At 39.7% G+C, this 13537-nt stretch overlaps 1 protein-coding gene across 1 annotated transcript in view; it reads right to left on the minus strand.

Annotated features, from left to right (window-relative positions):
- The window catches only part of LOC126282234 (immediate early response 3-interacting protein 1), a 33900-nt gene that overhangs the window by 19390 nt on the left and 973 nt on the right, over positions 1-13537 (minus strand). The gene's annotated exons all lie outside the window — the stretch shown is intronic.

Genomic DNA, 13537 nt, shown 5'->3' on the forward strand with positions numbered 1-13537 from the left:
GTTTCTTTTAGCAGAAAGCCCTTTTGTCTTGGGCAATTTTTGCTACTATGTCTTTCTTGTGTTTTCCTTCTTTATTTATTTTACTTTAGACAGAGTAAAATTTGTCCTCCTCTTCAGGAATCCATATTTAAAGTTTAGTTTCCGAATATGTCTGCCTACTTCACACATCAATACTTAAGTTTTCTTTTTGTTCTCGTACATTTTATGGCCAGCAATGAGCATATACTCCATTTCATGACCTACCCAACTCAGTCCTTGTCCACATTTGGCAACTATTGGCATATCATCACCAAACTTTATTGTTCATAATTTTCACCCACATTGAGATGGTCCTTTACATCCCCCACATCCTCTTATAGCTGCAAATTAAAAATCAGTGGTGATAATGAGCAATCTTGTCTTACATCTTTCCTGATTTTGGCCTCTTGTCCAATTCTGCTGGTGCTTACAATTCCAGTTTCCTTCACATATAGAAAGGAACCACTTTTCAAGAACTGTAGTTTATACCAAATTGCTTAAGAATGGGAAACATTTCATTCCCTTTAACACTATGAAACACATTTTCCCAATCTACAAATTCATTTCACAATTTTTTTCCTAATTTCACTCTATTAGCAACCACAGTCATAAGTTAGCTGCTTCATTACACCTGCTTTTCCAGAAATCAAACTGGTCCTTTTCTAATATACTTTTAATTTTCATTTCCTACCTTTGATAAAGTACTCTTGGAATTATTTGTCTTGTATGTGATACTGGACTAGCTGTGGTAATTTTCACATCTGCTTGCTCTTGCTTGCTTTGAAAGCGGAATGATTGTATCAGGTAGAACTTCCTTAGTTAGATTAATTTTATTCATGAGCTCGAAAAGTTCTTTCTCTGCCTTTGGCCTGATTACAAAGAGCTGCTCAGGGTATTTATCAATACACTGGATTTGTTCTTGATGAATTCATGCAGAGTATTTTATTTCCCTTATAATCTTCTTGCAACTTGTTATCATTTCCAACTGGCCTAGTTTCTCCTGGTTGGTTGGTAGACTCAGGGAAGGGGGTCAAACAGCAGGTCATCTGTCCCATCGGATTGACAAAGTATGGAGAGAAGTCAGCCATACCCTTTCAAAGGAACCATCCTGTCATTTGCCTGACTTAGTGAAATCATGGAAAACCCAAATCAGGATGGCCAGATGCAGGTTTCAACCTTTGTCCTCCCAAAGGCGAGTCCAAATTTCTCCTGGATAATGATGTTTCTACAGGTATTATTTCATATCCTCACCTATTTTCAGCTTCCACTGTCCCACTACCTGAGAACTAATCAATGTTCAGATGGAGTTTGAGGCTGTTTTTTTTTTTTAATATCTCTCTTCCATCCAATCCTCTATAGCTAGTCTTCATTTCCAGATAATTTCATTTATCAGCGAACTGTATTGTTGCTGTGCACTTCAATAATTCAAGTATCTCTTTTTATCCATGGCTGCTTCTGTTATGTTTTTTTTTTTTTTTTTTCTTCTTCTTCACGTGAAGTGCTTTTACTTCTGGATTTATAATATCTCTTATAAGATCATTTAATTGGTCTTCCCACAAGTAACTTCTTTAAATGGAATTATTTCTTTTGCCACAGAATTTAATGTTCCTTTGACTTGTTTCTAATATTTTAGGTGCTTTTCCTTTAATTCCGTAACTGTCAACTGCAATTTCAAATACAAGGTTACAGCAATTTTCATAACTGCTGCAGCCCTTACTTTGTCCCCAGAGTGTGTTTTACAATAATATAGTCATTAAGATGTCTATTTGATCACTTGGAACCTTCCATGTACAGACTCTTCTCAAGAAGGGTTTCTCATAAGGTATATTCACAATGATTAAATTATGGTCATCCAGAATTTTACAGATCCCCCCCCCCCCCCCCCATTTTGCTTTTTAAGATCACACTTGTTTTCTGTTCTCTACCTTCTCTTACAACTGCATTCGTGTCTCCCTTTATCATTTAATCACCACACTGACTGACATTTTATGAATTCATTAACATTAGGATGAAAATAGTAACAGCTGTTTTCCTTGTGACTCTTAAAAAGAACAAATTATTTCAGGAAATGGTTAACCAAACTGAATGAAATGTAGAATAATATCGTTGTCAAGATTTTTTCCATGGGAAGTGCACTGTTGATTCCATTCTGACTGTACAGACTTACATTGTTGATGTTCACTTTAAAATCTTTGTTCTACACGCTCTTATTTTCTCAAAACATATCCCAAGTCTGACCTGATGTCAAACTTGAGAAACTGAATAAAATGTCTAAGACAGATGGTTTCTTCAACAGAGTGAAGAAGAATAGTGAATAGAGCTAATGAAATAACCAAATTCTGAGATAGTGCCTATGTAAATAATAATAATAATAATAATAATAATAATAATAATAATAATAATAATAATAACTACTCAAGCTCAAAAGAGCATTTGAGATCTTACAGGTACATTATAGCTGGGGGAACTGTTTGCACAATGCTTTTCATTTCACTGTGGTTACTAAGAGTGTATGAGGCTGCTGTGGTAAAAATAGGAGCCCATCATCATCATCATCATCATCATCATCATCATCATCATCATCGATTATGCCATTCAGCGTTCAGTCTGGAGCATAGCCCCCCTTATAAAATTCCTCCATGATCCCCTATTCAGTGCTAACATTGGTGCCTCTTCTGATGTTAAACCTATTACTTCAAAATCATTCTTAACCGAATCCAGGTACCTTCTCCTTGGTCTGCCCTGACTACTCCTACCCTCTACTGCTCAACCCATGAGTCTCTTGGGTAACCTTGCTTCTCCCATGCGTGTAACATGACCCCACCATCTAAGCCTGTTCATCCTGACTGCTACATCTATAGAGTTCATTCCCAGTTTTTCTGTGATTTCCTCATTGTGCACACCCTCCTGCCATTGTTCCCATCTACTAGTACCTGCAGTCAACCTAGCTACTTTCATATCCGTAACCTCAACCTTGTTGATAAGGTAACCTGAATCCACCCAGCTTTCGCTCCCATACAACAAAGTTTGTCGAAAGATTGAACGGTGCACAGATAACTCAGTCTTGGTACTGACTTCCTTCTTGCAGAAGAGAGTAGATCGTAGCTGAGCGCTCACTGCATTAGCTTTGCTACACCTCGCTTCCAGTTCTTTCACTATGTTGCCATCCTGTGAGAATATGCATCCTAACTACTTGAAACTGTCCACCTGTTCTAACTTTGTTCCTCCTATTTGGCACTCAATCCGTTTATATTTCTTTCCCACTGACATTACTTTCGTTTTGGAGATACTAATCTTCATAACATTGTCCTTACATTTCTGATATAGCTCTGAAACATTACTTTGCAAACTTTCAATCGAATCTGCCATCACAACTAAGTCATCCGCATATGCAAGACTGCTTATTTTGTGTTCACATATCTTGAACTCACCCAACCAGTCTATTGTTTTCAACATATGATCCATAAATAATATGAACAACAGTGGAGACAGGTTGCAGCCTTGTCTTACCACTGAAACTACTATGAACCATGAACTCAATTTACCATCAACTCTAACTGCTGCCTGACTATTCATGTAAAGACCTTTAATTGCTTGCAAAAAGTTTGCCTCCTATTCCATAATCTCGTAGAACAGACAATAACTTCCTCCTAGGAACCCGGTCATATGCCTTTTCTAGATCTATAAAGCATAGATACAGTTCCCTATTCCACTCATAACACTTCTCCATTATTTGCCGTAAGCTAAAGATCTGGTCCTGACAACCTCTAAGAGGCCTAAACCCCCACTGATTTTCATCCAATTGGTCCTCAACCAATACTCGCACTTTCCTTTCAACAATACCTGAGAAGATTTTACCCACAACGCTGATTTAAGAGATACCTCTGTAGTTGTTACAATCTTTTCTGTTTCCATGTTTAAAGATCGGTGTGATTACTGCTTTTGTCCAGTCTGATGGAACCTGTCCCGACTCCCAGGCCATTTCAATTATCCTGTGTAGCCATTTAAGACCTGACATTCCACTGTATTTGATGAGTTCCGACTTAATTTCATCCACCCTAGCTGCTTTATTGCACTGCAATCTATTGACCATTTTCTCCACTTCCTCAAAGGTGATCCTATTTCCATCATAATTCCTATCCCATTCTACCTCGAAATCTGAAACATTGCTGATCATATTTTCACCTACATTGAGCAACTCTTCAAAATATTCCCTCCATCTGCCCAAGGCATCCACAGGATTCACCAGCAGTTTTCCTGACCTGTCCAAAATACTTGTCATTTCCTTCTTACCTCCCTTTCGAAGACTGCTAATTACACTCCAGAATGGTATTCCAGCAGCTTGACCTATCGTCTCCAACCTGTTTCCAAAGTCTTCCCAAAATTTCTTCTTGGACGCTGCAATTATCTGTTTGGATTTGTTTCTTTCTTCCACATAACTTTCTCTGTCTACCTGAGTTTTAGTATGTAGCCATTTTTGATACGCCTTCTTTTTTCTTTTACAGGCTGCCTTGACTGTGTCATACCACCAAGCTGTTTGCTTCATTCTACTTTTACACACTACTGTTCCAACACATTCTTTACTGTGTCCCTGTACCTTGTCCATTCCTTTTCCAATTACTGTAATTGACTACATTCAACTAACTGGTACCTTTCTGAGATCGCTGTTATGTACTTGTGCCTGATTTCCTTATCCTGAAGTTTCTCCACTCTTATCCTCCTACATATGGACCAGACCTCCTGCACTTTCGGCCTCACAATCCCAATTTCACTGCAGATTAAATAATGATCAGTGTCATCAAAGAATCCCCTGAATACACGTGTGTCCCTCACAGGCTTCCTGAATTCCTGATCTGTTGTTATATAGTCAATGACAAATCTGGTTCCCCTGCCTTCCCAAGTATACCGGTTAATGTTCTTATGTTTAAAAAAGGAGTTTGTGATTACTAAGCCCATACTGGCACAGAAATCCAAGAGTTGTTTCCCGTTCCTGTTGGCCTCCATATCTTCTCCAAATTTACCCATAACCTTTTCATACTCTTCTGTTCGATTTCCAATCCTGGCATTAAAATCACCCATAAGCAAAACACTGTCCTTGTCCTTTACTCTGACAACTACATCACTGAGTGCCTCATAAAAACTATCCATCTTGTCTTGATCTGTCCCTTCACAATGCGAATATACTGACACAATCCTAATTTTCTTGCTAGACACTGTCAAATCTATCCACATCAGTCGTTCGTTTACATACCTTACTGCAACTACGCTGGGTTCCATTTCTTTCCTGATGTAAAGCCCTACACCCCATTGTGCTATTCCTGCTTTGAATCCTGACAGGTAGACCTTGTATTCTCCCACTTCCTCTTCTTTCTCACCCCTTACCCGAATGTCACTAACAGCTAAAACGTCCAGCTCCATCTTACTTGCAGCCTCTGCCAGCTCTACCTTCTTCCCAGGGTAGCCCCATTGATATTAATAGCTCCCCATCTCGTTACCATTTGTTTGCCAAGTTGTATCTTAGGGGTCCCTGGTTTGTCAGTTAGAGGTGGGTCTCTGTCACCTCCAAAGGTCCGAGGCATTTTGCTCTGATTGTTGCCAGCATCATATTTGAAGTATCGGGGAAGCAGGCTGCTAGCCTTACTTGCCCTGAGTCCCATTGAGTTTTACCCCTAACGGTTGAGGGACTAACCGGTGGATTTGGTAGTCTTTGCCCTATGAGCACAGAGGTGACCACAACTCAGTAAGTCTGAGATGCCCAGCTTTATTCCAAAGTAACTGGTATCCCGACTGTCGGGACCACTTACTTGGCCACTCACACATTGCCCGTGGTTCATAAACTAGGACATGACTACAGGAACCCACACCATGAACCACCACAACCCTCTATGGACAAAATTCAACTGCAAGTTATGCCATAATCAATTAAACACCCAGTTTCAAAATTCCTGGTTACTGTACTTAAAGATGTGTAAAGGCTTTGCCACCTAGCATAGACACTAAACTGTCACATAAACAGGCCCACACACAGCAGACTGGACTATACCACCATTTCATTTCCTTGAGGACTTTCTATTTCTAACTGCAACACGATAGCATTTTCATTTTCTCAGTGGCAGCCAGAACTCTCCCCACTCAGATGCCATTTTCATTTACCTTCTTCCAATTTCTACGTTGTTACCTTTACACTTTGACATCACAAGATGTATTATCAGTTACCTGAAAAGCTGACTGACCTTTTCATGTACCTTTACATTCAGGCCACAACAAATCTTTTTTGTCACACATAATGATACTGTAACCTGATTGTGAAAGACACCACGTGGTGCATATAGGATGAAACAATTTACAATAATTTAAAAAGTTCCTTACAGTATTTTGAATGCCCTGTTCAAGTACCTATCTCATTGTTCCAACTTTCTGCATTCACCATTGAGTAGTGAACCATATGCCAATTAAAATTATGATTCTCTAGTATTACGTGCCCCAAGCTCTGATGTCAACAATGGAAAAGCTAAAAAGTTTTTACTGCTTCCTATACTGCCAAATATGAAAGTGTATGTTTACACTGACGATATCTGTTGCACAGATCCAACAATACTTATAGTATAGATCAACTAAAGACTAACAGAATTAGCAATATTCACATAGTGTGTTCAAATAACTTGAGAATGTTGGAGATAAAAGCAAACTAAAGTCAAACCATAAACATAAACGGCTCAAAAAAATTTGTAACTAATAACTTTGATAGGTAGCCCTTTCTAAAAAGTAAAAACATTTTGAATAGAATCTATTACAATTTTTGTAGAAGGATGTGGAGGAGAACATGTTCCAACATGTTTCAGTCATGCGGTCCCATCACCTCAGCAGGGAGGTGGGTCAGTTACATTTTGCGACAGTATCATATGATGTAAGATACCTCTGAAGTAATTTTAAGACCGTGTCATACTGGGATAGCACCCTAGTAGTGTTTTAAATATTGACAGTAACACTGATGTCTTTCCCATCTGATTGGCACCAAGTAAATATTTATAAATTTACATTTATATGTAGCCTATTTGTATTGATTTTACTCCAAAATATTCATCCAATTTTGCTTTCGGTTTCACGTGAAATATAAGAGAATGTGATAAAGTGGCTTTGCACTTTTACACTGTAGTGGAGTTTCGCAAGGCCAATCATTACAATGTACTGGTTGCAAAAACAACTGCAGGATGATGGAATCCATACTGACAACAGGCACCCTGTGCTCCATTTTAACAACAACAACAACAACAACAACAACAAACATTGTCGCTGAGGTCTGTAAATAATATAATGTAAATTTTTTGCCATCATTAAGAGATTGCTGAAGATGGATGTAGTCCTTTAAGGCTGATAACATTTTTAATGTATACACTCAAGAGAGGAATCAGTATATGAATCATTCACTAAACTATAATGCAACAACTAAATGAAACACAAATATAGGGGAATTCAGTGCTTTATTTCAGGAGCCTCACATAATTTATAGTCAGTTGAACTTAGTATGTGAAGTGATATGCTTGTAGAGAAGGAAGATTGACCAAAGGTGGTACGTCTTGAAGCAGGTGCCAATATGTTGCTTTGTCAGTGCCTCAACATATGGCATTCTGTCTGGAGGAGTTCCTGATCTGGGAAGTATAGGCTGGCCATCCAAAGATATTGAATTAACATATATTTGCTATTGCTAGATTTGTGTGCAGCCAGCTTGGTATGTTTTTTGTTGTAGTGTGTATGGTAAGTGTTTTTATGTGCATAATTAGTTTTTTTTAATATCTAAGTTGGTGTAAATGCAGTTTTTATGATTTTTTTTTTAATTTTGTTTATTTGTATCTGTGTTGGATTGTGATTGGTAGGTTGTCTTAACCACAAAGGTGAGGTTAGGTTTTTGATATTAATTAACTAATGAGCCAGTGGTATCACAAGCTTTGTTTTAGCTATAAGGGTCAAGTAGTGTTGGATACTGGGTTTATCAAGATGGATGTGGTTTTGCAATCTCACTGATTTTGATTGAGCTATGTAGGTCATGTGGAATTTCTGATACCAAGTTTTGGAGCACATATGGGTTTGTGGTATCAAGGACTTCATTTAAGATAAATCAATCAAGTGAAGTTTCTGGCACCAAGGTTTGGAGCTTTGCACAAGTTCATGAACTTTGAGTTATAAAAGTCAAGGGAAACACTGCTTATTGCTGATACTCTGTGCCCTCTCCCCCCATGACTTGACTGTTGAGAATTCTGCGGCCTTGATTTTAGCATTAGTAATTGTTTTGGTATGTTATGACTTCATTATTAGGACTGTCATATTTTATATCCCCTGCCACAAAACCATCAATACCCACAGTTTTCCCATTAGTTTCATTGCTCTTCTGCAACTGAATATTTCTTGTATTATTTGTGTGTCTGCCATGTGCAATGAAAGACGTTATGGTAGTCATATTGTATTCGCTAGGAAAAGTGATGTCTGCCATCTTGGATGATGACACGAGTCAAAGCTGACGGGTAATATTGCAATATTCGATTTTGCCCATGCCCAGTTATTTATGAATAATGTATTCAAAAAGTGTATCTGTAATATGTTGGAACACAGCATTACTTCTCTGCTTTTAGAAATTAGACCACTGCTTCAACTAAGAAAACCTATTGCTATTGGTTACCCGAGCTGGCTACAATTTAATTAAAAAAGAATCACACCAGATCCATTTCGCTTTTATTTATAAAACATGTTCCGGGGTTATTCTGCAAATTGGATACATAGGTTTTTACACTTCTGGTTCTTTTAGGTTAAAAAACAGTGGTTTGTTTGTAAAGTTGGTGTGCAGGTTAGTTTACATATTCTGCCCCTTCTCTCCTCGCTAGCTGGGGCCGACGTCAAAAGACTTCAATTCACATTTGCAATTTGTAGTTTTTGCCATTCTGCAGTGTTTCTTGCGCTACATTATTTACTCTTCATTTTTACAACTTCTCAAACCACACAGTAACAGTGTTTATGTCTGTTCGTTTCTTTACATTCATGCTGGACTGATTATAGGACAAAACATGGGAGGAGATTGTAGTAGTAAATGAATCCTGTGATTATATGTGTATATTTAATGTTGTATTAAATGGTCAGCCAGTTTAAATAGTGTGTGGTTTGCAAAGTTGGTCTGATCATTTATGAGTTGTTTCTTTTCTGTTGTGGTTTTTTGGATGTGGTAGTTTTCTTGTAAGGTAAAGAGGTGTTTTCTGTTGTTTATCCTTATGATTTTCATGTCTGTGTCTCTGGTTGTAATTTCATGTTGGTGTTAGTGTAACTGCTCAGCAAAAGCTGAATGATTTGTCCTATACTTCCATGCTCTCACATGTTCTTTGTATCTGGTGTGAAATGTCCTGGTTTGACCTATGTACACTACTGGCCATTAAAATTGCTACACCACAAAGATGACGTGCTACATACGCGAAATTTAACCAACAGGAAGATGATGCTGTGATATGCAAATGATAAGCTTTTCAGAGCATTGTCACAAGGTTAGCGCCAGTGGCGACACCTACAACGTGCTGACATGAGGAAAGTTTCCAACCGATTTCTCATACACAAACAGCAGTTGACCGGTGTTGCCTGGTGAATCGTTGTGGTGATGCCTCGTGTGATGAGGAGAAATGCGTACCATCACGTTTCTTACTTTGATAAAGGTTGGATTGTAGCCTATCATGATTGAGGTTTGTAGTATCGCGACATTGCTGCTCACGTTGGTCAAGAGTCAATGACTGTTAGCAGAATATGGAATCGGTGGGTTCAGGAGGGTAATACGGAACACCATGCTGGATCCCAATGGCCTAATTCACTAGCAATCGAGATGACAGGCATCTTATCTGTTACCCTGGAAACCATCCTTGTAACCATTGATGCCACTTCCTTATACACAAATATTCCGCACGTCCAGGGCCTCGCTGTGATGGAGCACTTCCTTTCACGCCGATCACCTGCCGCCCTACCTAAAACCTCTTTCCTCATTGCCTTCATTCTGACCCACAACTACTTCACTTTCGAAGGCCAGGCATACCAACAATTAAAGGGAACAGCCATGGGTACCAGGATGGCCCCCCTCGTACGCCAACCTATTCGTGGGTCGCTTAGAGGAAGCGTTCTTGGTTACCCAAGCCTGCCAACCAAAGTTTGGTACAGATTTATTGATGACATCTTCATGATCTGGACTCACAGTGAAGAACAACTCCAGAATTTCCTCTCCAACATCAACTCCTTTGGTTCCATCAGATTCACCTGGTCCTACTCCAAATCTCATGCCACTTTCTTTCACATTGACCTCCATCTGTCCAATGGCCAGCTTCACACGTCCGTCCACATCAAACCCACCAACAAGCAACAGTACCTCCATTACGACAGCTGCCACCCATTCCACATCAAATGGTCCCTTCCTTACAGCCTAGGTCTTCGTGGCAAACGAAACTGCTCCAGTCCAGAATCCCTGAACCATTACACCAAAAACCTGAAAACAGCTTTCGAATCCCGCAACTACCCTCCCGACCTGGTACAGAAGGAAATAACCAGAGCCACTTCCTCATCCCCTCAAACCCAGAACCTCCCACAGAAGAACCCCAAAAGTGCCCCACTTGTGACAGGATACTTTCCGGTACTGGATCAGACTCTGAATGTGGCTCTCCAGCAGGGATACGACTTCCTCAAATCCTGCCCTGAAATGAGATCCATCCTTCATGAAATCCTCCCCACTTCACCAAGAGTGTCTTTCCACCATCCACCTAATCTTCGTAACCTCTTAGTTCATCCCTATGAAATCCCCAAACCACCTTCCCTACCCTCTGGCTCCTACCATTGTAACCGCCCCCCGGTGTAAAACCTGTCCCATGCACCCTACCACCACCACCACCTACTCCAGTCCTGTAACCTGGAAGGTGTACACGATCAAAGGCAGAGCCACATGTGAAAGCACCCACGTGATTTACCAACTGACCTGCCTACACTGTGAAGCTTTCTATGTGGGAATGACCAGCAACAAACTGTCCATTCACATGAATGGACACAGGCATACAGTGTTGGTAGTGAGGATCACGCTGTGGCTAAACATGCCTTGGTGCATGGCCAGCACATCTTGGCTTAGTGTTACACCGTCCGGGTTATCTGGATACTTCCCACTAACACCAACATGTCAGAACTCCGGAGATGGGAACTTGCCCTTCAGTATATCCTCCTTCCTCGTTATCCGCCAGGCCTCAACCTCCACTAATTTCAAGATGCCGCCACTCATACCTCACCTGTCATTCAACAACATCTTTGCCTCTGTACTTCCGCCTCGACTGACATCTCTGGCCAAACTATTTGCATTTACAAATGTCTGCTTGTGACTGTGTATGTGCGGGTGGATGTGTGTGTGTGCACGCGAGTGTACACCTGTCCTCTTCCCCCCCCCCCCCCCTCTAAGGTAAGTCTTTCCACTCCTGGGATTGGAATGACTCCTTACCCTCTCCCTTAAAACCCACATCCTTTCGTATTTCCCTCTCCTTCCCTCTTTCCTGATGAAGCAACCATTGGTTGCAAAAGCTTGAATATTGTGTGTATGTTTGTGTGTCTATCAACCTGCCACTGCTTTCGTTTGGTAAGCCACATCGTCTTTGTTTTTAGATATATTTTTCCCTCGTGGAATGTTTCCGTATATATGTTTCTAATTCTGTCCACTTGTAAATTGTAGTTTTCTGACACGGTTTTCACTCTGTCTCTTGCAAGTTGGTAAGTGGGCGTGTGTCTCTAATGTGCTATAGTTCTGACGGGGAGATCTTTCTTGTGTGGCTTTGGTTGGCATCAGAGGGAAGGTGCACTGGGATTTGTTTGTAGCAGTTTCCGTTTTTAATTGTTTTCTACTGTATGTTCAATGTCTTCCAGAATGTTTCTCAACATAGTTTGGAATTTGAAAGTTGGATCTGATTTTAATTCTATAATTTTATTTTTTGAAGTGAACTCTTGTGTCTCACTAATGTATTGCTCTTTATCTACGAGAGCCACTGTGTTTCCTTTATCTGCCCATGTGATGATGGCGAGGTGTTCCTGTAGTTTCTTTCTAAGTTTTGTTAGTATTATGGAATCTGTATTGTTTTGGTTTCCCCTGTTTTCTTTCATCTGAGCTGTTATGTTTTTTATATTATTACTGACAAACTCTTACGTCAGACCGATGCTTAACATCACTTGTTTTGTTTTCTTTTTCCTGTGTGGGAATGCTTTCTGATTCAACTGTGAGGTATTCTCTGTAGTTTTGACTATTTGTATGGGGGCATTAAGTTTCAGACCTTTTTTGAGCAGTTTTATTTCTTCTGTATGCAGAACAGTGTCAGTGAGGTTGATCGGTCTTGGACAGAAGTGATGTTTTTGTTAGACAAAAATCACACAAGCAAATACACAAAATACATGAATAGAAACAACAAAGTGTGAAAGAAACAGGAAGTAAATGATTGTACACAATGACAAACAACCACAAAAACACATTCAGAATATCCAATATTTTCAAAAACAAGGCATAAAAATAGTCCACCAAACCAACAGTTCAATTCAGAAACACTTCCCAAAAACAATAGACAAACTGAACTATATCAGAAATCAGGAATATACCAACTGAAATGCAATACATATGATGGAAGATACATAGGTCAAACCAGGAGGAAATTTGATACCAGATACAAAGAACATGTGAGAGCATGGAAGTATAGGACAAATCATTCAACTTTTGCTGAGCACTTGCACCAACACAAATGTTAAATTACAACCAGAGGCACAGACACGAAAATCACAAGGACAAACAACAAAAAACACCACCTCACCTTACAAGTAAACTACCACATCCAAAAAACCATAGCAGAAAAGAAACAACTCACAAATGAACAGACCAACTTGGCAAACCACACACACTTTTGCGCTGATTGACCATTTAATATAACATTAAATATACACACAAAACCACAGGCTTCGTTTACCACTGCCGTCTCCTCCCAAATTCTGTCCTATAAACACTATCCAGGACAATCCTCAATTACCCTCCCCCTCAAAAAAAAGAAACGTCAACCCACGTTTTCTCTCTCTCTCTCTCTCTCTCACACACACACACACACACACACACACACACACACACACACACACACACACACACACGACTTTTAGGGTGTATATTGACATTTGGGTTATTACTTGAAGAAATCAACGAAAATGAATGCAAAAGAACCTAACAGCGGTAACAGACTGATCTTTAGCTTAGCCCAAGGCCTAGGTTAAGTTGCTAGGTAACAGCATGGTTGTGAGTTTACATATACAAACTGAAAAATGGAAGGGGAAGGGAAGTGAAGCACTATGCATCTCTTGTATTTCCGAGAATCATGTTCATGGCTAGTAATAAATGTAGTGACAAAATGCTAGCGCTCATTTTCATCAAGCAGAAGAGAAAAATAGGGCTCAAAAAGTACTGGAGAATAGAAGACAGATGAACAACACAAGGGAGGGAAAA

This window comes from Schistocerca gregaria, chromosome 7 (genome assembly GCF_023897955.1).
Source record: "Schistocerca gregaria isolate iqSchGreg1 chromosome 7, iqSchGreg1.2, whole genome shotgun sequence".
In the NCBI taxonomy this organism is placed as follows: Eukaryota; Metazoa; Arthropoda; class Insecta; order Orthoptera; family Acrididae; genus Schistocerca; species Schistocerca gregaria.